The sequence below is a fragment of the Corapipo altera genome, unplaced genomic scaffold (assembly GCF_003945725.1).
Source record: "Corapipo altera isolate COAL_440 unplaced genomic scaffold, ASM394572v1 113, whole genome shotgun sequence".
NCBI classification, from domain to species: Eukaryota; Metazoa; Chordata; class Aves; order Passeriformes; family Pipridae; genus Corapipo; species Corapipo altera.
Window position 1 is genome coordinate 12,097,054 of NW_020884895.1, and position 27,892 is coordinate 12,124,945.

The 27,892-nt window shown below is 48.3% G+C and overlaps 1 long non-coding RNA gene across 16 annotated transcripts; it reads right to left on the reverse strand.

The window, feature by feature from the left end:
- Positions 1-603: 603 nt before the first annotated feature.
- LOC113949077 lies at positions 604-27,735 on the reverse strand. Of its 16 annotated transcripts, none has more exons than XR_003528332.1 (11): positions 27,531-27,735; positions 21,944-22,178; positions 20,361-20,394; positions 19,047-19,146; positions 16,029-16,138; positions 9,367-9,616; positions 8,478-8,528; positions 6,427-6,701; positions 5,538-5,658; positions 1,524-1,719; positions 604-1,267 (listed from the first exon to the last, which is right to left on the reverse strand). It is a non-coding gene; the product is annotated as an uncharacterized LOC113949077 (long non-coding RNA). The 16 variants fall into 16 exon arrangements; XR_003528334.1 differs by having other exon boundaries at positions 6,590-6,701; positions 8,478-8,533; XR_003528330.1 differs by having other exon boundaries at positions 8,478-8,533.
- Between the last annotated feature and the right edge of the window lie 157 nt (positions 27,736-27,892).

Below are 27,892 nucleotides of genomic sequence, written 5' to 3' on the forward strand. Positions count from 1 at the left end.
AAATATAAAAAGTGACAGATCTATTTGAGAAAGAGATTGTTGTGCAATGCTGGTGCACCTGTGCCAATCCCCAGAGCTGCACCCTCAGCAGAGCCCAGCGCTGTGCCTGGTGCCAGCACTGCCCACCAAGAGCTCAGCGGGGCGTCCCACGGTGCCCTGCCCTGCTGGACACAAATCCCTGCGGGCTCCATCCCCGGGGGGGCTCTGGGATGTGGCCCCCTCATCCTCCCACCACTCCTCCAGCACGGCAGCACACGAGCCTGGGGGCTGCCCTGGAGCTCCCCAGCCCCACACAGCCCCACTCCCTGCTCCGGGCTCACTGTGCCCAGCAGCAACCACAGAGGAACAGAAATAACGACACTTTCTGATGTGCTGCTCCTCTCTGCACAGTTAAAGACCCTCTGTCTGACATACTGTACTTGCTTCTCCTTGTGCCTGCTTTGATTCCTTGATGCAAGTCAAGATCCACTCGAACTGCAAGTATCTTGTGTTTGGAAGGAAACACTTCATAACCTGCACACGGAGATCTATTTTGAATAAATATGAAATTCTGTAATTAGAAAAAAACACAGACCAAACCATTCCATTCACACTACAAGCACATAGTTTGTCCCTTTTTATTGCAGTCTAAAGCTATAAAATACAGGGTATAACAACATTTATAGAATACATACATAGCACTTGTTACAGACAGTGTCCTTTAAAGTCAGCTACATGTCATAACCTCTGACTACTGTGTGTAGTTGCAAACTGTAGGAAATAACACAATTTGAAAAGTGCTGGGAATAAGACAGTCTGGATCAGCACTAAAGAATGGTCTCAAGACACCAGATCTCAGCCCACACCCCTCCCTCCCTCCCCCAAGATACATCAATTTTGTACTTTCCTTGGCAGTCTGGGGTCACAACACAGCCTCAGCTGGGAGAAGTCCAGGGGCATCTCTGCCAGGCTGCAGGGAGAGGAGTGAGGACCCTTGGGGGACTCTGGGACTGGGGTGGCTCTGGCATTCAGCAGGGATGGACCTCTGGGAATCCTGAACTGGCACCATCTGGCAAACACGCGTTCCCTGTACAAGCAGGGATATCTTTAATGAATGACACGTTGATTTCTCCATTCGGGGCAGATGCCAGGAGTCCTCTTTAGTATCAGCAACGTCTAACTCATGATTTTGGCTGCTCCTCATGGAAAGAGCACAAAGGAACAGGCTCCAGAGGGAGAGCAGCAGCAGATCCCCCACAATGATGGCTGACCAGAGACTCAGCTCAGACTGGAAAGAGAGAGTATTAATTAGGATTAAAGGGAAGTAATGGGCTTAGTATAATATGACAGCTGTGCCAGAGAATGCTACATTTTCTATCTGCAATCCCTACTGTCAAATCTCTGTGGTATATTTTGGGTATTGGCCAAATCACACTGGCTGCAGAATCCCCCCCATTTCTGGAAGTCACTGCAGAGGGGTAGAATTGTCTATATTGAGCCCATCAAGTCCCCATTTAATCTTTGCTCCCTCTTTGTTTTAGTACCTGCTGACAACTCTCACCTGGTGTGTCCCACAGTGGGCTGGCTGCTGAAGAATGCAGCCCAGGCCCTGCTTTCCCCAGAAGGATTAACGGCTGGGCCTGTGGTTTGTTTTCCATTTAATTCCTTCTTCCTTTCCCCACGTGTGGGTTTCCTTATAATACAGGCTATAAAAAGCACTCCAACCAGAAAACAGCAGACCTGAAAGGGAAAGAAAATAATAAATCAAATGGCAGAAAGTAGAAAAGAAGGGAAGGGGTAACATTTGTAGTGCACTTTGCCTAGAATTTCAGTCACATCTGGGGTTGCTTGAGGTTATGAAGGTACATTTGAAAAAGAAACCAATGGGTTTGTGGATGACAGAGCCAAACCACAGCAGCCTCTCTGCCAGACTCGGACAGAGCCATCCTCGTGGTACCACGGAGCCACCTCACCTCCCAAGGAGCAGGGGGGGCTCCCCACCTTCCCCAGAGCACCCCTGGGACACTCCCCCAACAGCACCTTGTGGGCAGCTCGGCCCCGAGGGCTGCGGGAGCTGCCGGCCATGAGAGGGTCCCTCCTGGAATGGTGTTGCCCCACTGGTGTCTGACACACACCACGGGAAGGAAAGCCAGTGGAGGGAGATTGCTGGGAGATCTGGGGCTGACTCAGGGTTTGCTCCTTGCAGGACATGCTGGGAGCAAACCCTGTGGTGTCACTAACACAGATCAAAGTGATGTTCCCCACTATAGAGGTGTCCACTAACCATTAGGGATGCTTTTCTTAAAGTTGGAAAGGTATGAAGAGGAGCACAGGTGAGGAGAAGGGAAGAAATATCTTTGGAAAAACACTTCAGGGTTGGGGGGGATGTGAAATGCCCAAACTCAGCCCTGGTCAGTGCACAGGGGAACAGCATCCTGCAGAGGCAGAGAGAAAAGGTTCAGTAGCACCTCTGAGCAGTGGAAGAGTCACCCTACCCCTACCAGGGACAGGCAGCAGCACAAGCAGTCAGCTCCTGTCTTCATCCATCTCAACAGAGAGGAAAAGGAAAAAAAGAGACCAGAAAAAAAAAAAATCAAGGAAAAGGCACTTTCCTGGGAGCAAGGAGCAGCTGTGGAGTAGGTTTAGGGCTACAGTACAGAGAGTTCCTCTTTCCTTGCCAAGGTGTTTGCAGGTCCTGAGTGTTTTAAACTCCCACTGGACTTAGAAGTCCCCAGTGCTTGAGTGTGACAGTGACAAGTGGCCAAAGCTCCTTGTTTCCTGGTGGCTGAACTCATCCCTTTCCAAAACTGCCCTGGGTAGGTCTGCAGGGCGCTGGGGGGGATGTGGGCTCTCCCTGCCTGGCTGTGTCCATAAGCAGACAGACCTCTGCCACCTGCCCACACGAGTCCCACATTCCCACAGGGGGTCATTTCAGACTCTCCCTCCCAGAAGAAGGGACTCTCTGCAGGAGCACACACAGTGGGCAGGAGCACCGGGCACCAGGATGCTCATCCTCCTCGGCCACCTGGTCTTGGGCTCTCATGGGCACACAGGGACCTTGGCATGATCCCTGCAGGGGATGGGCAATGACCCCAGCACCCATCTGTACCAGACAACACAGGGTAGTGAGGGCAGGCAGAGACATGCAGAACAGAAGGGGACACAACAGGGAGAGTGATGAGAGAAATCATCTCAGAGCTGGCGCTAATTTTGTAGAATCTGGCTGTTAAACAAAGAACCACAGTGTTTTTAAAATTCTCAGTGACTTATTAAGTCACTCTCCTGCCAACTGGATTCCTTCAGCTGGCTAGACAATCTGACACCTCCCCTTAGAAAAGAATCTGCCAACATGAGCAGCTCAGTGTGACAGCATAAGGAACCACCTCTGAGCTGTGCTCCCCAGGCAAAGCAGGCAGCTGGGAACAGAGCCCCTTTATGGGATACTTCTGTACAAGTATGGGAAGTGCCTTGACATCCTCTTGCACTGCAAAACCTGGGGCCTCCAGCTGTGCCCATCACACAGGGGTGGTGGGGTACGTGCCTCTCCTCTAACACCCCCAGCTGAACATTCTTGCTTTTCCCTTAGTACCAGCAGCTCATGTTTCAGCGTCCCCTCAGGACACTGAAGGGCCCGGGGACAAAGAGCACCTTTTGAAGGCTCTCTCTGTGCTGTATTTCTCAACTCTGATAAACTTCGGCTGACTTACTCTGATCCAAACCTTTTGTGATCCCTTTCTGCAAGCAAAGAACTACTTAAGTGCTACCCCTGAGGAAATATCAGCATAATGTTTCACATCTGCCTCATTTTGACACTAATGAAGGCTATTTCTTGTATTATATCATTACAGCGTTTTTTCTGTCAGTAGCAGTTATAATTCTATTTACTAGTTACTGCAGTTACCACTTGGAATGCGTTTGTCTTTGGAAGCAGCAAAACCCTGTGGATATTTTACATGAAAGAAACACTAATGTGATTTTGTCAAACAATACAAAAGGCATTTTGTGGGGTTTTGGATTTGCCCAAGTCCTGAATATTGACATTGCTTGATACTACTGCAGAGTATAGGAGCTATTAACAGCTGTGCCTCGGCACTGGCACTGGCCCCAGCAGGCTGGGCCAAGGTCATGGCTGGCAGCCCCAGACTGCCCGTCAGCACCGCGCTGACCCTGCACTGAACCGCGCTCCCACCGCCACACAACATTAATTCTGACGTATCCACGAGAATGAACAATTTTCCAACGACAGAACAGGCTCAGATTGGTGATCTCGGACAGGCAGGCTCCACCCAGGTGACAGTGGACCCTGTTACAGTCGTGTGAGCACCAAGGAACTCGTCAGCCGTTCTGCTGACGTACGGCAGGGCCGTAACGGGGCTCTGACTCCACGGCACTGCCACAAAATCCCTGTACTAATGTGTTACTCATTCCAGTGCAGACTCTAAGGCTAACCACAGTAGAGAGAGAAACAGCTGAGGACACAAAACACCAGAATAATTTTAAGCATTCACCACTAAAATACAGTACATATCAAAAATGCTGTCAGCATTTGCGCCAAGGTCCAGAGCATCCCTCCTAGATTTAGGCTTTGTTCTACATTTCATGCTGAGTTCAACAATAAATATTCAATCACAAGAATTTAATTTGAAAGTTCAGCACTTTTTAAGGCCCCTCAAAGAGAATTTAAAATTACTGTCCCAAGTAAAGGGCCTTTGCCAGCACTCAGAGTGTGGAGGGGTCACCACAGAGCCTGCCCATAACAAGTGGGTCATGGGAGAATGAATCCATGAAGAAGCCAAAAAGCCAGAAGATTGAGCTTTGCTGTGGAACTGCTCCAGCTGTTCTCACCCACTGTGGACCCAGTCCAGTCCAGACCAGCCACAGTTCCTCTGGCTCTGGCAGGACCTCTCTGTCAGCTGGGCACAGGGTGAGACTCACTCAGAGCCTTCATGTGGTGACATCTGGCAGGGCCAGAGACTACTCTGGCTGCAGGGACAGCTGCTCTGCTCCCGAGGAACTTACCAGCCCCCCTGTACAGTGGCTGCAATCCCCACCCCATACACCCTGGGCAGGGGAGATGTCTGAGCTCAGCAGGTCATGAAGCGCTTCATCATCAGTTCTATTTGTTCATTAGGGCTCCCCAGCACTTCATCATCAGTTCTATTTGTTCATTACTGCTCCCCAGTCCCAGAAAGCAGCAGCACTTCATGTGGCCCACCAAGAGCAGGCACGGCTTCAAGTGGGACATGGGATGTGGGCACTGCCACAGATGGGATATGGGCATGGGCACCACTGCAGACAGGACATGGGCACTGCTGTGGGTGGGACACGGGCACGTGCCCATTGCTTCCTCAGTAATCGTACAGACCTTCAAGACCAGGACTTCTCATCCAAAACAGCAAACCACAAATCCCCACACTTTCCTGCAGTAGCTAAATCTGTTCATTATTTATCAGAGCAATATCCTTCAGAATCCAAAAGTCCAGCTCCTCCCTCTCCCACTGCAGAGTTGATGTGACACCAGTGACACCCCGGTGTGGTGACTCCCCCGTGTCACTCACCCCACACACGGCCCCGCTCCCAGGGCTGGCACAGCAGGGCTGGAGAGCATCCTCAGTCACACAGTGAGTGCATCTGTCTCACAGGTTTGCTGTCCCTGGAAATTGCAGGGCAGGTTGCCAGCTGAAAAGAGAGAAGAAATGAAACTCATTAAACTATCTGAAGTGAGGAATACTTGCATTTTAAAACACTGATATGTGTGTTATCAGCCAGAGAAGCTCCTGCCTCTTCCAGAACGTGCTGCTGCTGACAAGACCTTAACTTGTCAGCTGGTATATTGCCACTATCACCTGAGACAGCAAACAAGAGCTAATCCTTACACTGTTCTTGTGCTAATGACTGCAAGAGATAACTGGTGTCCCTGGCAAGTGTCCCATTTAATTCAATTAACTCCAGCCAGGCCCTGGTGATTGCACTGGCAGAGAAATCCAGAAGCCAGATCTGGAGTCAGATGGTAAAGCCAAGGCAGTCTCCACCATCCCTTTGTGGCCTGGAGCCCGGTGGCTGACCCCATGGGTAGAGACCAATCCAGCATCCCCAGCAGCTTCTACAAAAGGGTGTGGAACAACATCATTTTTTTCCTGAAAAATGCTCATCGTTTTTGCTGATAAAATGGAGGCAACTTATTTCTTTGTATATTTTGCTTATTTATCCTGAAACACTGGGTTCTGTGTGTGTTTAAGCAGAGGTTTTCACAGTGTTCCCATCCTTACCCATGGGTCTGAGCTGGCAGGAAGATCATGTTTCCCCTAACACAAGGCAGATGTCTGCTGGCCAATCTGGGGGCACACAGAGCCTCTGGCCCCTCCTGGGGGAACCCAACACTTGCAGAGATTGAGGTGCCTCAGGTATGAACTGAAACATTCTGATAAACATGAAAAATAAACTAACCACAAAAAAGGTAGCTGAAGGAACAACTGGTGTATCTCCTCAGTTGATACAATTTCCAGGTCTGTGTGATAGTAAAAAAAATACTTTCCAAATATTTTCCTTTTCCTTTTGAACATTCTTCTATTGTGAGCTTCAACAGGCAGGAATGTATCTGGCCACTCACATTATTCAGTTAAGAAGTTTTGAAATAGAAAGAGATTTGCAGAGAAGTTTCCTTGGTGGCACTTCTGAAGTGTTAGTCTGGGATAGCAGGCAAAATCCTGAGAAGTCTGTACCTGGGCAACATAAATAGAAAGTGTATTTAAAGATGGGAGATTATCCATTCCTTGACAGGGCTTTCATACCTACTCTGCTGTCAATTTTTAGCAGCAGTTTGAAGGTCACTCCAGCACAAACAATGCCAGAAAAGATTTTTCTGTTGGAAAACAAAGCCTTCAGACTTTCAAGAAGGAGCTGTAAGGACTTATAAGTGACCATCATCTTGGACGTCTCAGAAGCAGCATGAGCCAGTGGAGATCTCTGAAGCTTCACAAAGTTCTGCTGTCTTTGTGGAAAACCTGTTATGGGATTCCTGTCATCCTCCAGCCTCTGTGCATCCTCCAGGATGGCTGAGAGTGCAACAGGGAAGCCCAGACCATGTCAACAGCTAACATGTCACTGTGTTCCCACCTTCAAATGCACTGGAGAAGAATTATCTGCAAATAAAGCTCAGCTGCTCTATGCCAGCAACCGGCTTCAAAGTCAGAAAACCTCTGCTGTGGGTCCACTCACTAACATCAAATACATGTTTAAATAAACTTCTATGTTCTATGGACATTTTTTTCCACCCCATGGGTCCAATGGATGGAGGTGCTGAGCTCCTGGCAGGAATGCTGGCATTCAACTCCCACACAGTCCCATCTACGTGTTTGGTATTTCCAGAAAAGAACCAACCTCCCCACTGTGCTCCAAACTCAACTGTGCCCAGGTGTTTCCAGAGGGCCCAGGCTACCCCACTAGGCACCACTTTTACACCAGTTCAAGATCCATGAGGGATAACACGGGGACACCTGTGAGCAGAAGGATGCACAAAATAGTGGCAGTGGGAATTCCTGCCCTTGGCAGTGCCAGTGGCTCTGAGCAGGCTGGGCCTGGAGCACAGCACAGCACACCAGGAGAGCAGCCAGCTGCACTGGGACCATGCCAGCAGCAGTGGGACAGAGCTGACCCTCCTTCCTGGCATGTCCCAGGGACACACAGCAGAGAGCCACAGGAGACAAGTGCCTGAGGGACACCTCAGTCCCTCCTCGCTGCTCACAGGTGTGGGACTGGAGCAGCCCATGGCTACAGCATCCTGCCATGAGCAGCCTCCCACTTCAGTTCTGAGCCAGCGTGCCCCAACAGGACTCTGCTGAGCTTTATCTTTTGCCAAGTGGGGCATCAGCTGAGGGAAAACTGTGCTGGTGCCCGTGTGGGTCATGGTGTGACAGCAGTAAAACAAATCATATAAAAACCCCAGCGCCTTTCAAAGCATTTCCAAATGCTGCCCCGATTCCCCTGCTGGGTATCAGGATCTAGGAACCAGGTTCTAGGAACCAAGTCCCTGCACAAAGCAGTTGCAGAGCCACATCTAAAACCACATCACCTGCTGCACAGAGAGAACTGACAATGGCATTAGCATGAAACTAAAATTAGAGGCTAATTGTGCTCTGCAGTCACTGAAATTGATGACAGTTCAGCAATTAACATCCCTGAATTTTCTTGACTGAAATAATTCTACAATCCATTCCCATTCATGCTTCTTCCTGCTCCACAAGCAGGAGCTCTGGTAGCTTGGCATACCTCGCAAACAGGGGGATTCTGGCACCTCTGCCAGGGCTTGTGCTATCTGCAGCGGTTACTGGGGTAGGCACAGATCTGAAGAGATCTTGTGCCTGCAAATCAGTATCATTTCACAAAAATGGGAAGTGACATTTAATGCCAGGGCACAGGAACCATCACTAACCATCACCAGTGCATGAACACAAGGCATAGCTCTTCAGAAACCATGAGGGGCAGTGGTGTGGCATTACCTGGTCCTTTGTGCAGGTACCTCTGTCAGTGATGTCAGGCAGGTGCTGCTGCTGTTCTGAGCAAAAGGAGATGCCTACGTTAACAAGTCAGGGAGTGAAAGCATCAAATGCTCAACACCAGCTCAGGTTGCCAGAGTGGGACACAAGCCCAGCCTCTAATGAGCACATCTTGCAAGTGAATCAGAACATAAGGTGGGCAACAACACCTGCTGAAAGGCACGTGAACCTTTCCCTTGACCTCCCTGAGATGCACCACACACTTAGGGCACCAGAAAACACACCCTATTTAACTGTATGTGGTATTTACAAGTTGAGGGTGTTTTTCTCTAAGATCCAGAATGAGAGACCCAATGTGCTGCCATTACAGCTGCAAGTCGGGGCAGTGAAGCAACAATTGCTCTGCCTCTGCCTCAGAGAAATATGCTGCAGACTTACTGTGCAGGATATGGCTGCGTGCACCTCTTGCAGGCTCTCTGTGCACGTACTCGGTGTGTGCCTGTCATGAGCACACCTGCTCTGTGCTCACCTGCCCTATGCTCACCTGCAGTTTGTGCAAGAGCTCTATGGTTTCATTTTTAATTCATTGTTCAGTACAACATTTGGAGTTTCTGAGCCATAATACATCACCTCACGGTGGTACATTTTGAAAAGCCATGGCATGCTCCCACCTCCACACACAACCGAAGCCTCTGATTGCTGACAGCACTGAGCTTACAAACCCAGCCCCTCTTCCATCCCTTCCTTCAGCACTTGCCTTGTTTTTGCTCTGGCCAGCAATTTTATCTGCAGCCTCTGCTCCAGACGTTGCCCATGGCCCTTCACAGGAATCTCCCAGTTCTGCTGTGACCCATGAGGCAGGAAGGGGCATGGTACAAGGCCTGTTTCTCACCTCAGCTGTGATGGAGACGTGGTCATGGCTGGGCCCTGCTGGTACAGCCCTGCTGCTCAGTGCCATCCCCACACAGCTCCCTGCAGCCGCTCGCTCCGCTCTCCTCCTTCCTTCTTCCTACACTTGCTGCAGGCACGGAATGTTCCCAGGCTCCCGCAGCCATCCCTGGGGCATGCCAAGCCCATATGGTGCTGTCCCGTTCATACATTTCCAAAGGGCCAAAAAATTCACTCTTTGGAGACACACTTCTCTGTGCACAGTCCATTCAGCAGAAGGAACAAACATGGCCAAGATGAACACAAAAATGCATCACTGCTTAGCAAAATTTCACTTCACGCCCAGAGATATCAAGTATATTATTTTGGGGTAAAGTAATATAACCAGTCCTATTTCCAATGTAACATGCCTAATTTTTTCTTAAGTAAAATCCTTTTTTACTCATTTGCTTTAAACTATCAGTTTGCCAGGAATAGAAATGTGTATTATATATATTATGCTACAGACATTTTATTATATGTATTATACTACATACATTACATACCTCTATATTATACTACAGACATCTGTTCCTTCCACCATTTATATCACTGTTTTGGGGTACGATCAGAGCACTGTGGTTTTATTCTGAACCTCCCCCCTGTAGACTATGAGCAATCAGGTTTCTGAATTCCAAGCCCACAGGTCACGGCTGTCGTTTCCTACCCCAGGCAGCTGACAATGTTGGGGACATCTGCTCCATCCTGGCATTCAGAGGGGACTGTGACATTCTGCTGTTGCTGCCAGTGGGCAGACAGGTTTGGGGACCTGAAACCCTCCTCTGAGGGCTGCCTGGGTCCACTGGCCTTCAAGCCCAGCTCCATGGATGGATCAAGCTCCATCCTCAAGGAGAACATCATCATGGGGACTGAGGCTTTGCTTACAGCTGTCTGCAAAATGTAGACCCTGACCAGCATGGATTTTAAATACTAGATTTTTTTGGTCAATGCTCCCAACTGATGGTAAGTTCATGTTTCAAGGTAATATCACAGCCAACAGTGTGACAAATGATGTGACAAATTTAAATGCCAAGAAAATCCTTCCTTTCATTAAGTCCTGTCTGCAGAGTCCCCACATGCAGGAAGATGTCCGACAGCTCTGTGGGATGCCAAGATCCTGGGACAAGCAGCATCAGGAACCACACTCTGAGTGAAAGTTCATACCTTGGACTAGAAACATCATCTGAGCAGCAGCAATTGCAGCTCACATCACAACATTCCTGACAGCAACAGCTGAAGATCCCTGTTCCAAAGTGACTGAACGTTACAGTGCGAAGCTGAACACTTGTACCCACGACTGCGGCGGCCTCACGGGGCTCATCCCTCTCCCTGCCCCCTAACATATGTGAATTATCCTCCCAAACAGCTACTTTTCTAGCAACAATATGCACACCTTTCCAAAGGCAAAGTGGAAATCCTTGCAAGTATTTCTGGTGCTGCTCCCAGTCAGAAATAACAGTAATCTGATCCACGAGCAAATTCCATTTCTGTTGCTGAATTCCTTTGTACAAGTATCTTTGCTTTGAAAATGTTTGGCAACAGTGAGGCACAGGCTAATTTTACTTATAAGGTGTGAATCAAAGAAGATTTGCAAGTTTCTGAGTCACAGAAAGGAAGCATCTGTGGCCTCTCTCAGCACTTCTTTCAAGAGAAAACATTACAGTTCAGCTATTTCAGATGCGACTTCATACGTGCTCACTGCGCCCCATGGATCCCCATCTCCTACCACCCTCGAGCTCTCCCCCAGGCACAGCAATGGGGACAATTCCAGAATCTTCTCCCAGGACCTGGGGGACTTTCAGCCTTATTCAAACGTGCTGTTGTTAGTGGGCTGCATTACCATGGGCAAGGTTTAGGCCACAGTGTGAGAGTGTTGAATAAATTATTAATTTGGGAGAATCCAGCAGATGCTTTGTGAAAGAAAGGGGTGACCAAGGAAAAGGCAAGCTACTCCTCACATTGCACAGTGATGAAAGCCCTGGGAAGGTGAGGGACTAAGATACAAACACTGCTGCAACAACAGCAAACTTCCACAGACTGCCTACAGTACAACCCTGATGCCACATAAACAAAGGCCTACAATCAACTGACTCCTGTGCTCCTTCACTGCCGAGAGAGCTCCCAGCTGAGGCCAGGTTGGCCTGAGGATGGGGACAGCTCTGCCACCCTGGCTGCAGTAGTCCCAGGGAGCACACACAGATGTTCAGTTCTGCTTCCTCCAGTTCCAGAGATTTCATGGCCTCTGAGAAGCTGTTCATGGCCACGTTCAGCCAGCAGCTCAGCCACCAGGGTCACTGGCTAAACCCCAACCAAGAGGATTCATTCCCCTAGGGATGGGGTGGGCCAGCCTGTGCCCGCAGTCCCCGGTGCTGGGTGCAAGCACTCCCCTCGCTTTTTATCTCTTCATTAACTGCTCACGGCAGATCTGATCTTCTCCAGCTCTGCAGGGACATGCCAAGGGCACTTTTCAACATGTCATTCATTCCACTGTCACCACTCACTGCTCTCCAGCCTCAACAGACCATTTCGCTGCCCTGTCCCAGACTGGGAGTGACAACAACATCTTCTGCCTTAAAACAGGTCCCTAGGGGTTACTGACAACAGGATGCCAGCCTATTGTCAGCATCACAACACAGCAGTGTCAGCAAGGGTGGAGGGGTCCTCTACCTCCCAGCAGTCTGTGGGATCTGTCCACTGAATATATGGGTGAACTCTCAAAAAAAAAAAAAATCTGTATGGGGCCCACTTATCTGACTTAATTATTTCTGTACATTGCTGCTCTCAGCCTGATCCAGCAGCAACATGGTAGATCACAGCCATTGTCAAACCAAATTCTTCCCTGACAGTCCGTGGAGACGTATATTTGCCATCTGCAATCTATTCCTTGGTTTCTGACACATATTTTCAGTGCTTTCTTTTGAAAGCTGTTTCAGATTTCTCTGGGCTTCTCTCTAACCTCTGCCAGTGAAGCCTCACACAGTGTAATTGTTGACAGCTGTGTCAGGAGAAGTATTTTACTTCTTTAGTTTCTTTTGCTGTTCCTTTTGCTGCAGCACACCAGCTGCTACACGAAAAACTGCCTGTAACACACACCAAGATGTGGAAAGCAGACCATGTCTTCTGAGAGGGGGACTTGGGGGGCTTGTGATGTTTATCAGAGATAACTGCAGCTCCACAGGTGAAAACATGGAGAAGTAAAAGGCAGCTGAGCAAACAGGTGTGAACTAGAAGTAGTGGGCTGAATAAAAGTGAATCTCTCCTCCTTTCCAGGAGTTTGCATTTCAGTTTCATGGTAAAGTAAAATCCAGTAAAAAAAAAAAAAAAAAAAAAGAAAATCACTGCTGATTTTTTTTTCCCAGGCAAAAGATGGGAAATGCTGGGGACTAGACTGCTCTCCCTTTTCTGCCAGGCTGAACTCAAATCCGAAACATCTGTTCACATAACTCGAGACAAGCTCTCGCAGTCAAGTACCATAAGCACAAACTCTTTCTGCCATCAGTGCAGAACTATCAGTGAAGCTTTTCGGAAGCCTAAGGATCCAGACACTTCTGATGTGCCTTGCAAGCACCAAATAATGTGTTCTCACTACCAGCAGAGGAACATTAGCACCTTTTCCATATATTCTAAATCCTGAAATCTGTTTTTCTAGACCCACACTGTACACATTGTCCTTCAGGAGCTATTCAACCTGGGCAATACCAGCTATATTTAACAGTATCTCACCCAGCACAGTGGGGCTTAATTCAGCTGAATCCAAGGATAAAGGGCAGGGGAAAATACTCAGTTTTCAATATGGAATCACAGACTGGTTTGGGCTGGAAGAGATCCTTAAAAATCCTCTTGTCCACCACCCCAAACCATCAGTGGGGACACCTTCCACTAGGCCAGGTTACTCTAAGCCCCATCCAACCTGGCCTCGAACACTTCCAGGGATGAGGCAGCCACAGCTGCTTTGGACAACCCACTCCACTATTACAGCACAACCTGCAGAGCAGAGGGTGGGATTTTAGTGGGAAATATCGAGGTCTGAATATGCTTTGCAGAACTCTCACACGGCCATGGGTTCAGAGCTCCCACCCCTCTCTGCATCCCCAAACTTGGAGAAGAGAGACCTATGGCTTGTGCATGGCTCAGTTCTCCCAGAAACGCCTGTGCACACTCACGTACAGAGAAAACACAGCTCTGCCTGTACACGTACAGGAAGTTCAGAAACAGAGCAGTGGCAAACCAAGCAAAAAGCCACAGAACTATGTGTTATCCAGAACCCATCCCTGCTTCAGCAGCCCTCCAAGAACTCTCTGCATTCTACACGTTTTGGAGCATGAACCCCATCCTGTCAGAGAAACAGACTGGAAATCAGGACTCGTTTCCAGTTCTGCTCTCAATTCTCTCTGTGCATGTACAAGTCACTTTGTTTTCCTGCCGCTTTCTCCAACCCCCTGCCTGCTGTGCCATGATGGCCAAGTGTGGATTGTCTCCAGCTACAGAGTTGTACAGTGTCCCAGGCAGGGAACTAGATTGGAAGTGGAGGGCTCTGAAAGCCACAGGGAGAAGGAAAAAAAAAAAAAGTACCTGGAGTTCATGGTAGCCAGTAGCTTTTCTGTGCAGCAGAGGAATGCCATCCTGGTTATTTTTGCCTTCTCCCCGCACAGCAGTAGATGGAGCCCTCCTTCCCTGCTCTCGGCAGCCAGGGACACAGCAGTGCCACAGATCCCAGCTGAAGTTACTCTGTCAGTCTGCTGTCGGGACAGACCTCGGGCTCACGGCTCCTGCCTGCCACCTGAAATTCCCTGAAACCTGTGAACGACAAAGTGTTCAGCCAACCACAGCATTGCCTTTCCTTCCATTTAGGCACTGGGTAATGTTTTTCCTTTCTTTTGTAAACTGTCACCAGGATTACATGAAACTCAGGAGGTTTTTTCTTTTGCAAAATAAGGAATGACAAGTTTTGCTTGCTATACTTAGAAAGAATATATATAAAAGTTGTATCATGTCTGTGAGCACTCTAGACTACATTATCCAGAGGATTTTACGGGAACTAAAGGTCAAGGGATCCGAGGCCAATTTTTCAACTGCTGCTCACAGCCTGTGTGTGACAGCAAGACAGAGGAGGGATGAGGGAACTCTGGCAGCCATATGCCTCTCTGCAAGCTGGAAGAGATTGCAAACATGTATGCTGGTTTTCTCTTCCCCCACACCTCCATGTGCTCCTTCCAGTGACTCCAGTATGGCCCTGCACAGATGCAGGCAACCTTCTGGTCATGCACCACTGTCCAGAACCACAGGCTGCAGTGCCCTTAAGACAGGTCAGCCAAGTCTTCCACAACAACAGCTGACAAATGGAATACTTCAGAGCAGTGAGAGCAAAATTAGGCTGCTCTCTCCTTTTCTGAGTTTTTTTGGGGGTTGGGTTTTGGTTTTCTTTGGTTGATTGGTTGAAAACACGCCGTACATATCCTGCTTCATCCCACTGCACATCCAAGTGCAGACTTGACTTTATAGAAGAGCAATCCGTGCTGCCAGGGAAGACTGCCCTCAAAACCAGTGTACAACCTGTTGTTCTCTGGAAACATGTACCACTAGAGAAGCAATATATAAACCCACCTTTTGACTTATTTTAGATTCTTTGAAAAAGACCATGTTATGCAAGTAGGAAAACCAAGAATATTGTAGAGTTACATGAGATGCTGGAGATGATATTTGCCAGCAAGGTAACTCAATATACATCTATTCTGGCACTCAATAATTAAAGAGAGGCCCCCAGCAGTGAATCACAGGGTGATTTGCTCACAGCAGCAGCTCTTCACACCAGAGAGGGGCCAGGACCTGCAGCCAGGCACCAGCAACCGCGCACCTCATCCGCACAGTCCAGCTCCAAAAGAGGAGTGGCAGTGCTTTTAGCAGAACTGATGGTTCATTTCTCCAAACAGAAATTACCAGAAGAAGGGAGATTAGACACCTACCCCTGAAGATGAGGGTTTTCTACTGATTAGCCTAGTAATGACTGACTTTCTAGATTCAAGACCTTATCCTGCCTCCGATCCTGCCCAGATATAATGGTCTGTTCAGACAGGATTCATGCCTCAGCCCTAACAGAGTAAAAATCTAGGTAAGGACTTTGGCATTTGGTCCTTAATGAATAGCAGCCAACAGCTGACAAATTAAATAATTCAGAGAAGTGAAAATTAAATAGTCCTGCAGTCACGAGTGTTGGCATATGGAAAGCTGCCACTAAGCTAATAATAGAAGTGTCTACTGCAGCAGAGAGGGAGGTCCCAGCATCCCAGAGCAGCCACACATCTGGGCACTGGGAACACAGCCATCAGCAACCTATGTTTAAGTAGCACATTCTTGCTACCTTCCTGCCAGCTACAAATCTTCTGTTACCACAGGCCGAGGGCAGGAGCCCACAAGCAATAATGTGGCACTGGGGGCAAACGTGAGTTTGGGCTCTGCCCACCAGGCTCCCAGTTTGGCAGACACGCTTCCTGCAGCCAAAGGCACCAAGGAAGTCCCTCACCAGTACCCTGCCTGTCTGGGTACACCTGCTTTATTCATTTCACCAAAAAATGGACAACTGGTTCATTTGTCACACATCTGCATTTGCATATTCTGGACACCACCTACCTTCTCTGGTTCCTTCAGGTATCTTTGAAGAGCATAAAGCCACTTGGGGATGAGACTTCCTGGCTCACTCCAGCCTGTGGTGTGATTTCCTTGTGTGCAGCAGAGCCACACTGTTTAGGAATGGGAGGAGAATCAGGGCCATGAGGTGGAAGATGAACCAAACACACAGGTATCACTCACAACCAGAGATGGAGAATGATTTCCAGACAGGTGGGTATGCACCCATTAATGAATGAAAGAGGAAAGTTAATCAGGATGGTGGATGCAGCCAGACAGCAGCCAGGCTACTCACCTTCAGCTGCTTGCAAAAGAGAGCCCAGGCAGGGACGGGAAAACCAAAGGCTGGGGTGTTCTACAGAAGCCTACAGCAGCAAGATTATGTGTGTATTATACGGCCACGGTAAGAGAGGCACATTCACACGAAACACTCATCACAAACATGTGCAGCACTCCTGAAGATGCCAGAGGATTCTCAGCACTTCCCCAAAGAGTGTCCTCCACTCTGTAGCCAGAGAGTTGACAAGAGATAATGGGCACTAAAGAGCAGAAGTGAGATAAAGCACTAAAGAGAAGAGGGAGATAAAATGCTGGAGAGGAGATATGCAAGAGTGCACAAACACACAGAGGAAAAAGCTCTCATATAAAGAATGAGAGGGCTCTGCCAGCTCCAGCACTGAATCACTGCTTCTCTTCCTGAAGGACCTGCCCCATGTACTTGAGGAGACTTTCAAGGTATCAAGCAGTAGAAAACTGCATCGCTGCTGGGCAAGCTGGATAACACAGGGCAAACTGAGTAGACACAGAGCCACCGTGCTGGTTAAGGATCCATCAGTCTATGAAAGAGCAGCTCGTGCTGGCTAAGGGTGGCAGGGAGAAGACCCTGCTCCCAAGGGAGCAAAAGGAAAGGAAACTCCAGGCAGTCTGGTTCTGTATCCACCAACATCTGCTGCAAGGGGTATCTGTTGGCTCAAGAGATGCACCATCGATTTGGGCAACAACTACAGTACAGATAATTAGGCCATCTTCCCTCCTTGACAATAAGACCCAAGTGTCCCAGATTCAATAAAGGGGAATTCTGTCCAACTGTCCCTTTCAGAACACCTGTGAAAAGAACAGCCTTAAGAGCAATCAGCATCTTGTCCTCCAAGCTAGTGAGCAAAACAAATACCTGGTGCATCCACACAAGATGCTGTTCAGCCAACCCTGATACTGACTGCCCATAACAATGGCAAATGCATCCACGGCTCTCCACTGCAGGGGTATGGCCCAGAAAAATCCAGCCCTCTTTGCCTGCAATTGTAGCAAGAAAATATAACCTCAAAAAGAACCTGCAAGTTCTTCTATTTAGTATTTCAGTGCTTCCTGGTCAGAGACTGATGGTTCTGCATCTACTAGTTGTCTCAGCAAATATAGCTGCTCTTTTCCACATGTGTAAGGCCTTCAGAAGCACAATTTAGCTGACTATTTCATCCTTACAGAGACTCCATCCATCAGTACAGCATCCTCTGCCAGTAGAATGAGGTTTTTACATCGTGTCTGATTGGTAACATGAGCTTCCAAAAGCCCAGAGCTGCATCAGGTGCTCTGGCCTTTCACTACCCTCCCTTGGAGCTTTCCTGAGCAGGAGTTTGACTCCTGCAGTGCCCCTATAAGGGACACACGTGGGGGGGTTTCTTCAGGACGGGGAAGGTTCCTCCATCCATCAGGAGGAAGGGATGGCTTTTTCCTTGCTCAAGGTATGGACTACTGTGGCCAGGCATGACAGGGAACACTTCTGGAGGTCTGTTCTTTCCTCAGCAGAGGGTGCTGACCACGGCTATAAGCAAGACTTTTGGCACCAAGCATGGCATCCTGGCCTTCTCTACCTGGGGCATCTGAATTTCCTCTCCCTTAGGTCCTTTTATGCCATCCTCCTCTGGTACCATCGTGGTCTCTGTGCTCTCCTGTCCCTGCTTTAGCTCGAGCAGGGCACAACACAGCAAACTGTGAAGGGCAAGAGACAGGAGGAGGGAGTGCCAGGAAGCTTGTGTCCTCTCACCCCCTTCATCCACTCCTGGGAAAGTGACACTGGACCACGCACAGCCATGGTGTTAATACCACACAGAGCAGCAAGCTCATGAATTAAAATAGCAGGAACTGACAGTACTCACAGGTCTCAGAAAAGAAAGGTGATGTGGAACTGGCTTGTTCATCTTTTCCATGACAGGAAACATTTCAACCCCTGTCACCAGCACAAACACCATCTGCTCCCATCGCGCTTTGCAACTCTCCTTACTGCACATCAGGACCACACGAATAAGGAAAGACAGTGTTGCTTTTGCCTTCCCCAGAAAGAGCTCAAAATGCAACAAAACCCAACTCCATTGTTTTTTGCAGGCTCCAAAGCCTCCAGCTGCTCAGTCTGTTGTGTCACAGCCCATGGATGTATCAGCCTTTAAGTAAAGCAGGCTGGTCACCCAGAGCCAGCTGCTGCAGGGACAGCAGGACAGGTGGCCTGTCCGGGGCCAGGAGCCCTGGGCCAGTGGCAGCTGCAGTGCCAAGGGCAGCTGTCAGCCAGACAAAAATTCTCCATTTCGGATCCAAATCCATTAACAGCTGAGTAAAGAGGAGAGGAGGAGGAAGGACAACTAGCTCTTACAAATACATACACAGCACTGTCTTCAGCTCCCATTTCTCAATTTGTCTTCAGCTCCCATTTCTCAATTACTTGTCTGCTTTATGGCCATTAGCACAAGAGGAAAAATGGAGGTGAGCTGCAGAAAGCAATCAGTTTGTCTTTCAGCTTCTTATGCGTACACACCAAACCAGAGCTTGGATCAAGGACACCCCCAGGAAGTGCTGGAAAACACATTCAAATCTTTGTGAAGAATTGCTTTTACAGGACACAGGTCGTTTTGGAAATCATAAGCAAAGGGTACTGAAGTGTAACAAGTTTTTGTAAGGTCAGCAGAAAATTTCTATGGCGTTTCAGACACCCACAATAAATGTTTATAACATTATAATGTTAATCACAAATACCTTAAAGAAGCCTTACTGGAAATCACAAGTGAATCCTAGGGACTTGGACTTAAATTGGAATCTGGCTGTTTCAAATCTTGCTGCAGAAATGTTCATAATCCTGAAAACAACAGAAAGGACACAGCAATTAAGTATGTGGAAGAACAAGATCCACTGGAGGAACGAAATAAATCTGATTTAGTGAAACCAGGATGGGATAGGATGTTGGCCTTGGCTTCAGTGATTCTGAGCTGTCCCTCAGATAGGATCTGTAGTAGAGGAGCTGTACTCTAAAATTAGACAATGAATTAAGCTAGATTTTTAAAGGATCAAATTCTTTGTATTCTTCTCACTAAAAGCTGACTCAAACAGCCTTGTCTTTAGGGACTGCAGAGTTACTTTTGGGATGTTATGCATTCAGCCAAATCACTACAGTTTGCCTCTTTACTGCAAGTAAAGGTTTTCCAGAGAGAAACAGCATTTGCAGTAACGAGCCATCCCTGGGACCCCAACAGCACAAACTGTAGTTCACTGTAACATGCCAGCTATTCCAGATTTCCTTCTAACCTACATCATACACAGGTGGAGGTTTCATCAGCTGTAATTTCACTTCATGCAAAAGGTGATTGTCCCTCACACACACAGCACCAGCACAGTGGCCCAGCAGCCCCCAGCTGGGCTCCAGCTTTAAAGGCTGAGTGAGGGCTCCAACCCCAATTGCAAGGTGTCACAGGTATCAGACATTTGTGTGTATAAACGTGGTGCACAATTGCCCTGAAGCTGGTATATGTATATGCAGCTCAGAAATATAAAACCAAAAGCTGAGGTTTTATAAAAACTTGGTCATCAAAACAGGAAAGCAGGAAAATAGACAGGCAGAAATGTAATTTCAAATGACAACTAATGCGTGTTTGTTTTAAGGATATCAGTTATCTACATAGGCCTTAGAAAGCACTCATACAGAATAAAGCAGGGATGTCCCATAGATTTCCTTTCCACTCAAAGGAAAGCAGCTTTGGTGATTTGGCTTCCAGACTTTCTCAGATTATGACATAAGGAGACAAAAGACACCTATGACAGGCATCCTGGTCCCTGCCTCTCCTCCTCTCTGTACTGTCCCTCTCTCCACCAAGAGGTTCCTTTTCCTTTTCTCCCGACTTCCTGTTAATGACATTCCTGGTTTTCCTCCCAGATGGCAAACTTCCATCTCCTGGCTGCAGTTACTTGCAGGAAGCAGCAAGCCTGCTGCTTCGCTCTGCACAGCACTGAAACAAGTGACACAAGACTAAGTTTCACTGTAACCACAAATGCACCACTGAAAAGTGTGGAACCGACCTTGCAGGACATATTGCTTGAAGAAGTCTCAGACCTGAGAGTAAAACACAGAGTACCAGTTTTATGTGTACATGACATGGCAGATGGAGGCCATTCATTCAGTGTGCTCCAGGCACAGGAACACCAAACCAGTGTTAGACCCAGCATTAGTAGCTGATCGCTGCCACAATGGGAGAGATTTATCCTGTAGCACCAGATATTAAAGTCTTTACATAGTGTGCCACCTGCTCAATAAACCCAAGATCAGGAGACACAGGCACACCTGAAGAGATGACAAATAAAGAGACAGAGTTACAAAGACATCTTCAACTCCCATCAGGAGACCTAGACCCAGGATGGAGGCTCAGAAGTGCTCTGTTCTCTGTGCCCCCCAATCATCACTCTCCACTTCCTTTGAGGGGTTCTCACCTCAGTAACCAGCACCCACTGGAGTGAGTCAGGATCTCTCTTGTCAGGCCACGGCAAAGGCCAGCAGAGAGCACCAAGTCTAAAGCCACAAGCCTGAAGTTATTTGAAGACACAAACACACATGGAAAAACCTCCGGTTTAAAACATGGGTTATAAAAGCCAAGCAGTTGTGCCCAGTACTGTGATCAAATGCCATCCTTATTCCATCAGAGCTTAAAATAGGCTGGGTAAGAAGGAAAACAGCTGTAAAAATCCCGAGCTGCTGCCAATAGACACACAGCAGGCAGTGGCACCGTGCTGGCTCTCTTCACTTCCAGCGCCGTGCTGTTTGTCCAAGGAAAGCCTCCATTATGCTTCAGGAACACACTGAGCTGACTGTTGATACAGCCAGTGAGGAACCTCGTTGGCAAACTCCCCACTGTTAAGGCTCCACAGGCCCCATGTTGAAGCCAGCCAGCTCCAGCGCTACAGGGTGAGCATGGCCAGACCTCCAGAGCACCTTCAGCTAACAGCATGTGGGCAGGAGTCCTCTTATTCCATTTACCCAGTCCACAGGACAAAAGCTAGGCACATGATCCATTGTCCTCCCAGATCCTCCAAATCCCCTCTGCCAAGCACAGGTATTTCTCACATTTTAGCTGCTGCCTGCATAGGCTTTGTTAGTGCTGGAGGCCGAGGCTTTGTACCAAGCCCCAGGAGTTCAGTACATTCTGTTCAGAGCGCCAAAGGCACTGAATAACCACTTACATTTGCATTTGCCTAAACATAGCCTAAACATACTGCAAGCAAATAGCAGGAACAGGTTTAGCAGTCAAGAGGCACAATTAAAAGCAAAAAACACCCATCGATAATTTGGTACTTTTACAAAAAGACCAGTAAAAGCCAATAAGAATCAGAGTAATTGAAATGGTATTTTTGTACTGCAGCAAACCCCAAAGAATATAAAGTTCAAGATGTATGCCAAGAATCTTAAAACCTATTTTTAACCGTTCGGTACATTTTATCTGTAGATAAGCTGCTAAATACCATTGGTGGGGTTTAGATGTTTTGCTACAAGCATGTGCAGTCCCTGTTGCTGTCTGAGCCCGGCTGCTTTGCTCTGCAGTCGCAGCGGGATGGCAGAGGTAGCCAGCCTCCCAGCAGAGCTGCTGCATTATGAATCACATCATGCTCACCCGGGGAATTCGGGCTGGAGTACCGAGGGTGGGCTCGAGAGAGCCGGGAGGCTCCGGGTGCTATTCCTGGCGGCGCCAGCGATTCGCGTAACCTTGTGTGAGTGACTCAATCCCCGCATGGAGCGCCGGGATCACCGCATGGATCGCCTTCCCGGGCTGCCGCTGTCACACCGCAGCGCTGCGAACACCCCGGGGCTTGCCCGCCTTAGTAAGGGGAGGAACAGAATGAGACTGTCTGAAAAAGAAAGGAAATAACGCAGTGCACGAGGGTGCAATCACAGCGCTGATTTCAAAGGCAGCTTGGACTGTGTTTGGAACAAAGGCTCTTACCCGAGTGGTAAAAGACAAAGTGTTAAAAAAGAAGCAGCATCCCCTTACAGTTATTTTATCCCTCTGGGCATTGGATGAAGCAGATGTTACTGTAATGGAACGCCTGTGCCTGAACGCTGCTATACCTCATGAGAATGAGCCCCACAACGCCCCTGCAAGGGAGGGTGAGGAGGGGAGCACTGTTTGGTGTGGAGCTGGTTACAGAACGCTCCCACGGACAGCCCCTGTGGCGGGATCCGAGCTGTGCAGCAGCGCTGAGGATGCAGCTCCGCCCGGTAACAGCACAGGGCACAGACCCGGAGCTGGGGAGCCCCGCTCGGCGCGGCCAAAGCCCCGCTGGGCGCTGCCGGCGGCTCGGGGGGCCCAGGGCACGGCGGGGCCGCCTCGTCACCGGGGTGTCACTGAACTCCGCGCACACAGCACGTCACGATCCGGCACACCCTGCAGCCGTCCCTCTGCCAGAGGCGAGCACCAGCCTCCCTAAGGAGGCACCCCACGGAAGCTGGAACCCGCTCCTGGGCCGTGCGGTGCTGGGCGGGTCCCTGCGGCCGAGGGCTCCTTCACGACTGACAGTTTGTAACGATGGCCAAGCCTGAGCCATCCCCATCGAGCAACAGGCACCACTCACTCCCAGCTCCTGTCCAGTTGCACAGGATCGCTTCGGTTGCTGCCCGAAGCCAAGATCCAGCTCTGGGTGACCTCAGGGAGCCATTAGTGCTGCCACAGGATTTCATTCCTCACAGCTTAGCCCCACATCAACGCTTCAGGATCAAAACACTGCAGACCACACCTGGAAACTGCCTATTTGATCTTAGAGGCCTTTTCCTACGTAAACGATTTTATGGGTCTGTGACACTGCTCTGCCTGGAATGTAGGCCTCAGCCTCCACTGCAATAAATGAGAGTTTCCACAGAAGAGAAAACAGAGTCATCATCTGCTGTGTTCTGGGGTGGGGGGTTGGTTTTTATTTACATTCACGAATCCATTGTTATCAGTTATGCATGTTTGTGACAAAGCCCTTTTCCAAAATACTGCCAGCCATGGCAGCAGAGAACAGTCACTCTCTGATTATCACATACAAAGCTCAGGCAGATCCTAGATTACATCCTGCAGCCTGGTTTCACAGCTCCACCTCAACATGCCACCACATGCTTTATTGGAACAAGCTGCCTCCTCTTTCTGTGCACCACACAATCTCACACTTGCTGATTTCACTCCTTTACTTCTAGGTTAGCTGTGCCTTTGCTGAGCAGAAATACTGCTATTCCAAGGAAAGGAACAGTGACAAGCCACTCCAGACAGTGACAGCAGCCATGACTGCTAACACATGGCACAGCAAGGCTGCTGAGCAGGGACTGTCATTCTCATTTTACAGATAGGAAAATAAACCCTGTCTGAAGGCAAGGACACAAACTGGCACTTTCCAAGTGACTAGATTAGCTGCTTTTGAATACCAATCATTACTAGTGTTTTCTCTCTGTTTGCCACGTTAATCCCATGGGAGCACATGTCAATGACTCTGTCTCCCTACTCTGCCCCCAAACAGCTGCAGATCTTCATTTCACCCCTTGATCAGTCACCAAACACCCTGTTACTGGACACCTTCTCCCACAAATCAATTGCATGATTAACACCATTTTGATAAACTCAGGGTAATTCTGTACCTCACCCAGACTGAAGTCCTCTCCTGCTTCTCCAGAGGGCTTTGTGTGCCTCACAGTCACATATTACAGCGGTTCCATCACCGCAATCTCTCTTCATTGCCAAAAAACCTGTTTATAAAGCCCCAAAGCTGCACAGATTACACAAAACCTAATGTACAGAAAAAAATTTGTGCCACTGGGCTGACATGCCTGACAGGATCCTGCTCCTGGCACAGAGCAGGGACATGCCAGGGACCTGGTATAGGTTTTGGGGCCAGCCTGCCTGAAGCAGCTGCCACAGTCAGCTACAGCACGACCCTACAGCACAGAAAATCTCTGCACTGCTGTCCTTGGCACTGGGTGCAAGGTAGCTCACTCCTCTGCCAAACACTCCACCAGAAGACTTAACCTTGGAGTGAAGGCTTCTGGTGAAGATCAATGAGCAAAGGAGAGGCTGAGATGAGGGCTCAAACACTTCTGGCTCACACACCCAATTCTTGCCACCACACACAAACCCAGTTTTAGTTTTGCTCTCCCATTTAGAGCAGTCTCCTTGACAAGCACATGCTGTGGTTCCTGCAATCCCACAGTAACCTTGGCTGTTAGTTCTCTATCTACACATGGATTCCAACCTATTCAGCCAGAAGCTGGAGATTTTTTCCTAGGATTTCCTAAATCTTTTAATCTTCTACCTCTGAAATCTGTAATTCTACTTTTTAAAGTTCATATTCATGAAGGGACATTGAAGTGACCAAACTGCTGGTACCAGGAAGAGAAAAAGTCCTATTTTTCATTGTTCAGTTGCAGTTCATGGCATCTCATTTCACAGTCACCAGCCAGGGAAAAGCTTACATAAGAGTTAATGCAGAGATTGAAGTGACTTACAGAACATTTCACTAACAAAAACACCCTGCAGAAACTGGGAAGGAACAGGATTTGTCTACAGTGCTCTGCTGGGGAGCCAGATAGGGACTGGTATAATCTCAAGATTTGCCAGTATTAAACATCACTTAATACCAGAGAGACTTGGACATGCTGGAGAGTAATGAGGAGGCACGAGGATGATGAAAGGATAGAAGCACTTGGCATACAGGGAGAGGCTGGGGGAACTGGGAGCATGCTTTGACAAGAAGAGCTGGACTAAAGGATTTCTTGAAGTCCCAGCCTCAGTTGTCCTTCAGTTCTGTGAGAAACGGGGAGAATGGGATTTGTTTAGTCTAGAAGGAGAAAGCTGAGTGGGCATAACAGATCCCTTTGCAGGCAGCAATCCAGGTTTCTTCTTCCCGGAACAGATCAAGGAGTAACAGGCTACTTTTGGGGAATGAAGATGTAGGCTGAGTTTCTACAGGTAGTGCTGGAACAGACCATGGAATGACATCAGGAGCTGATTTAAAGAAGAAAGCGGGTGAAGAGCCATCAGAACAGCTGAGGTATTACCAATCCTGCTTCAGAGGGGACCTGACTTTGCACCATATTTCACTGATTTAAAAGACACCTACTCCCTCCCTCCAGTCTCCTGGTCCCCCATAACCCAAACCTTCGTGCTCCAACTTTTTTTGCACCTGTAGGACTCAAATGGATTTGTAAAAGCTCAGAAGAACAATGCATCTTTTTAGAAACACTATTCTCACTGCTTGCAACTTCCTCCCTCTGTCAGCACAGCCCAGTGGCAGGGCAGGATGACTCCACTGCCAGGTGGAGTGGCAGCACTGGGACTTTCTCCATACTAAGAGGTGAAATAACTCTACATCAGCTGGTGTAATGCATTCTTATTCATTTCTGTTACAGACTACGCTGTCCAAAGACCCAGGTTGTCGCCAAGATGCAGATCCAAATTAACTCAAAGTAAAAATAATAAAAATCAGCCACTGTTTTACAATTCAAATTCATATGAAGAAGCAAAATCGAATCAATCCAGATTCACAACCAGATCTTGTATATAAACAGATCAAGCTTGTTCAGTCTTGGATTTATGCCACTTTCCGCAGTTTTCTAATTTTCTCATGCTCCTGCTGGACCCAGGGGTGCAATATTTCTCACCTGCTACAATCACAAACATACCGTGGTGTTCCCCTTGTATTTCTGCTCTCTCCCCATGGGTACAGGGGTAGATACAGTGTTTGGAACAGCCCTACCTGCTGCCAGGGCTTCGCCTCACACTGTTTCTGGGGTTTATAGCACTGCCAGGCCACAACTGTTCCACCTGCATTTGCCATGCCAAGAGTCTGTCTCACATGGAAGTATTTAGATTTGTGAAAAACAAATCAGGTAGTTTCAAGAACAGGGAACCAGATAGTGCTTTATTTAGAAAAATATTAACCGCTGCAGCCTCAGCAGAGGGTTTGGCAGACAAGGAACCAGCAAGCCACGGAGAAACAAAACCCAGAGAGCAAGTACTGCAGAACAACTGTACTGCACACACAATGCAAGCTCTGCCCCAAGGAATTATGTCAGAACAAGGTTAATTATTTCCATTGTACTAATACTTTCCATTTAATTTATTTTTATAAATCAATCTGCATAATGTACACTGGCATCCTTTATGTTTCAATTTTGCTTACAGTAATAAAACTAACTCTGCAAATCATCCCTGGCTACGTTATTTTTATATCCAAGAGCACCAAATGATAAAAGCTTGGCAGCATAGATCTGACTAAGAGAGAGAAAAAGCATTCATTCTACTTCCCAAACATAGCATAACAAGACCATGCTCCACAGCCTGATTTTAAAGCAGTAGGATGAAAATGACTCAGCCTACGTTAAAATTAGAGGTATGATAAGATTGAGACTGCAAGAGAAGGACTGAATTAAATGCATTTTTACTTGACTCAAATAGGCTTTTTTTTATTAGTGCCTGGTAAAGGAAATACTAGCAACTTTAAAAGTCTGAAACAGTCAAACCAACAAGGTGTTTCATGAAGCTGTGAGTGCCACTGCCATCCGGTGATGACAGAGCGCAGGAGCTGCATGGGGCAGACACCGCGGGGCTGGCTCCCTGTGACACTGTGGGGAGGCACCCTCAGCCTCCAGGGCTGGCACAGGGGACGAGGCAAGGCCCGGATAAAAGGGGAAGTGGCAGCACAGTGCCACACACGTGCCCACCAGCAGGACACCCAGAGCTCCTGCCGAGAGCCTCTGCAGCCACCTTTGGCTCCTCCAGCCACTTTACTGGGACATTCAGGGTCGTTTCCCCAAGCCCACCCTTCCTCTCCCCCTCTTCCTCCCAGCCACAGCCCCGGCCCCACTCCCAGCACAGCGGGGAGAGCCCAAGGGCACCAGCATGACCAACCAAAGCCTTCCTCAAGTCAAACAGCCAGGAGGCACCTGGCTCAGAGCCACCCAACACGGTTTTCTGTATCTTCTAGTGCTTCTCTGGGCTCAGAGACAGACACACTGTATTTCTGAAGCCTCTTATAATCAATACTTACTCAATCTCACCCCATATATATATATATATACACACACACAGATATTTTTAACAGACGTAAAGAAATTTAAAAAAACCCAACATTTTGAATGCTAGATAAAAAAAAAGCATTAACTGGAAGAGTTCACCAGTCCAAATGACCAAATGAAGACATTCCCATTCCCTTCCTCCCAGATACACTACTTACAGCCAGCAGGAATGTGTCACAGCTCAGCATTCCAGCCCACTGCCTCCCCAGACTTTTCCTTTCTCCTGCAGGAAATCCTCCAGCTGGCCTTGCTTTGTTCTGGAGCATATTTTAAATTCAGCTTCTTTGCATCAATTGAATTCAGGTGCAGCAGGGGCTTGGTACCTGCACGTGGGTGTTGCTCCTGATGAGATTTCCTTACTAGCAAATTAGAAGCAAACAAAAGAAGAGAAGAATTCTTTCAGTGACTTTCTGCCTTTCTGCAATACACATACACATTCTCAAAGAAATGTGAGAAACCAGCTGCCACTGAAGGACTCTGCATCTCCCAGCATGGATTAACCAAGTCCTGCCTAAGTTCA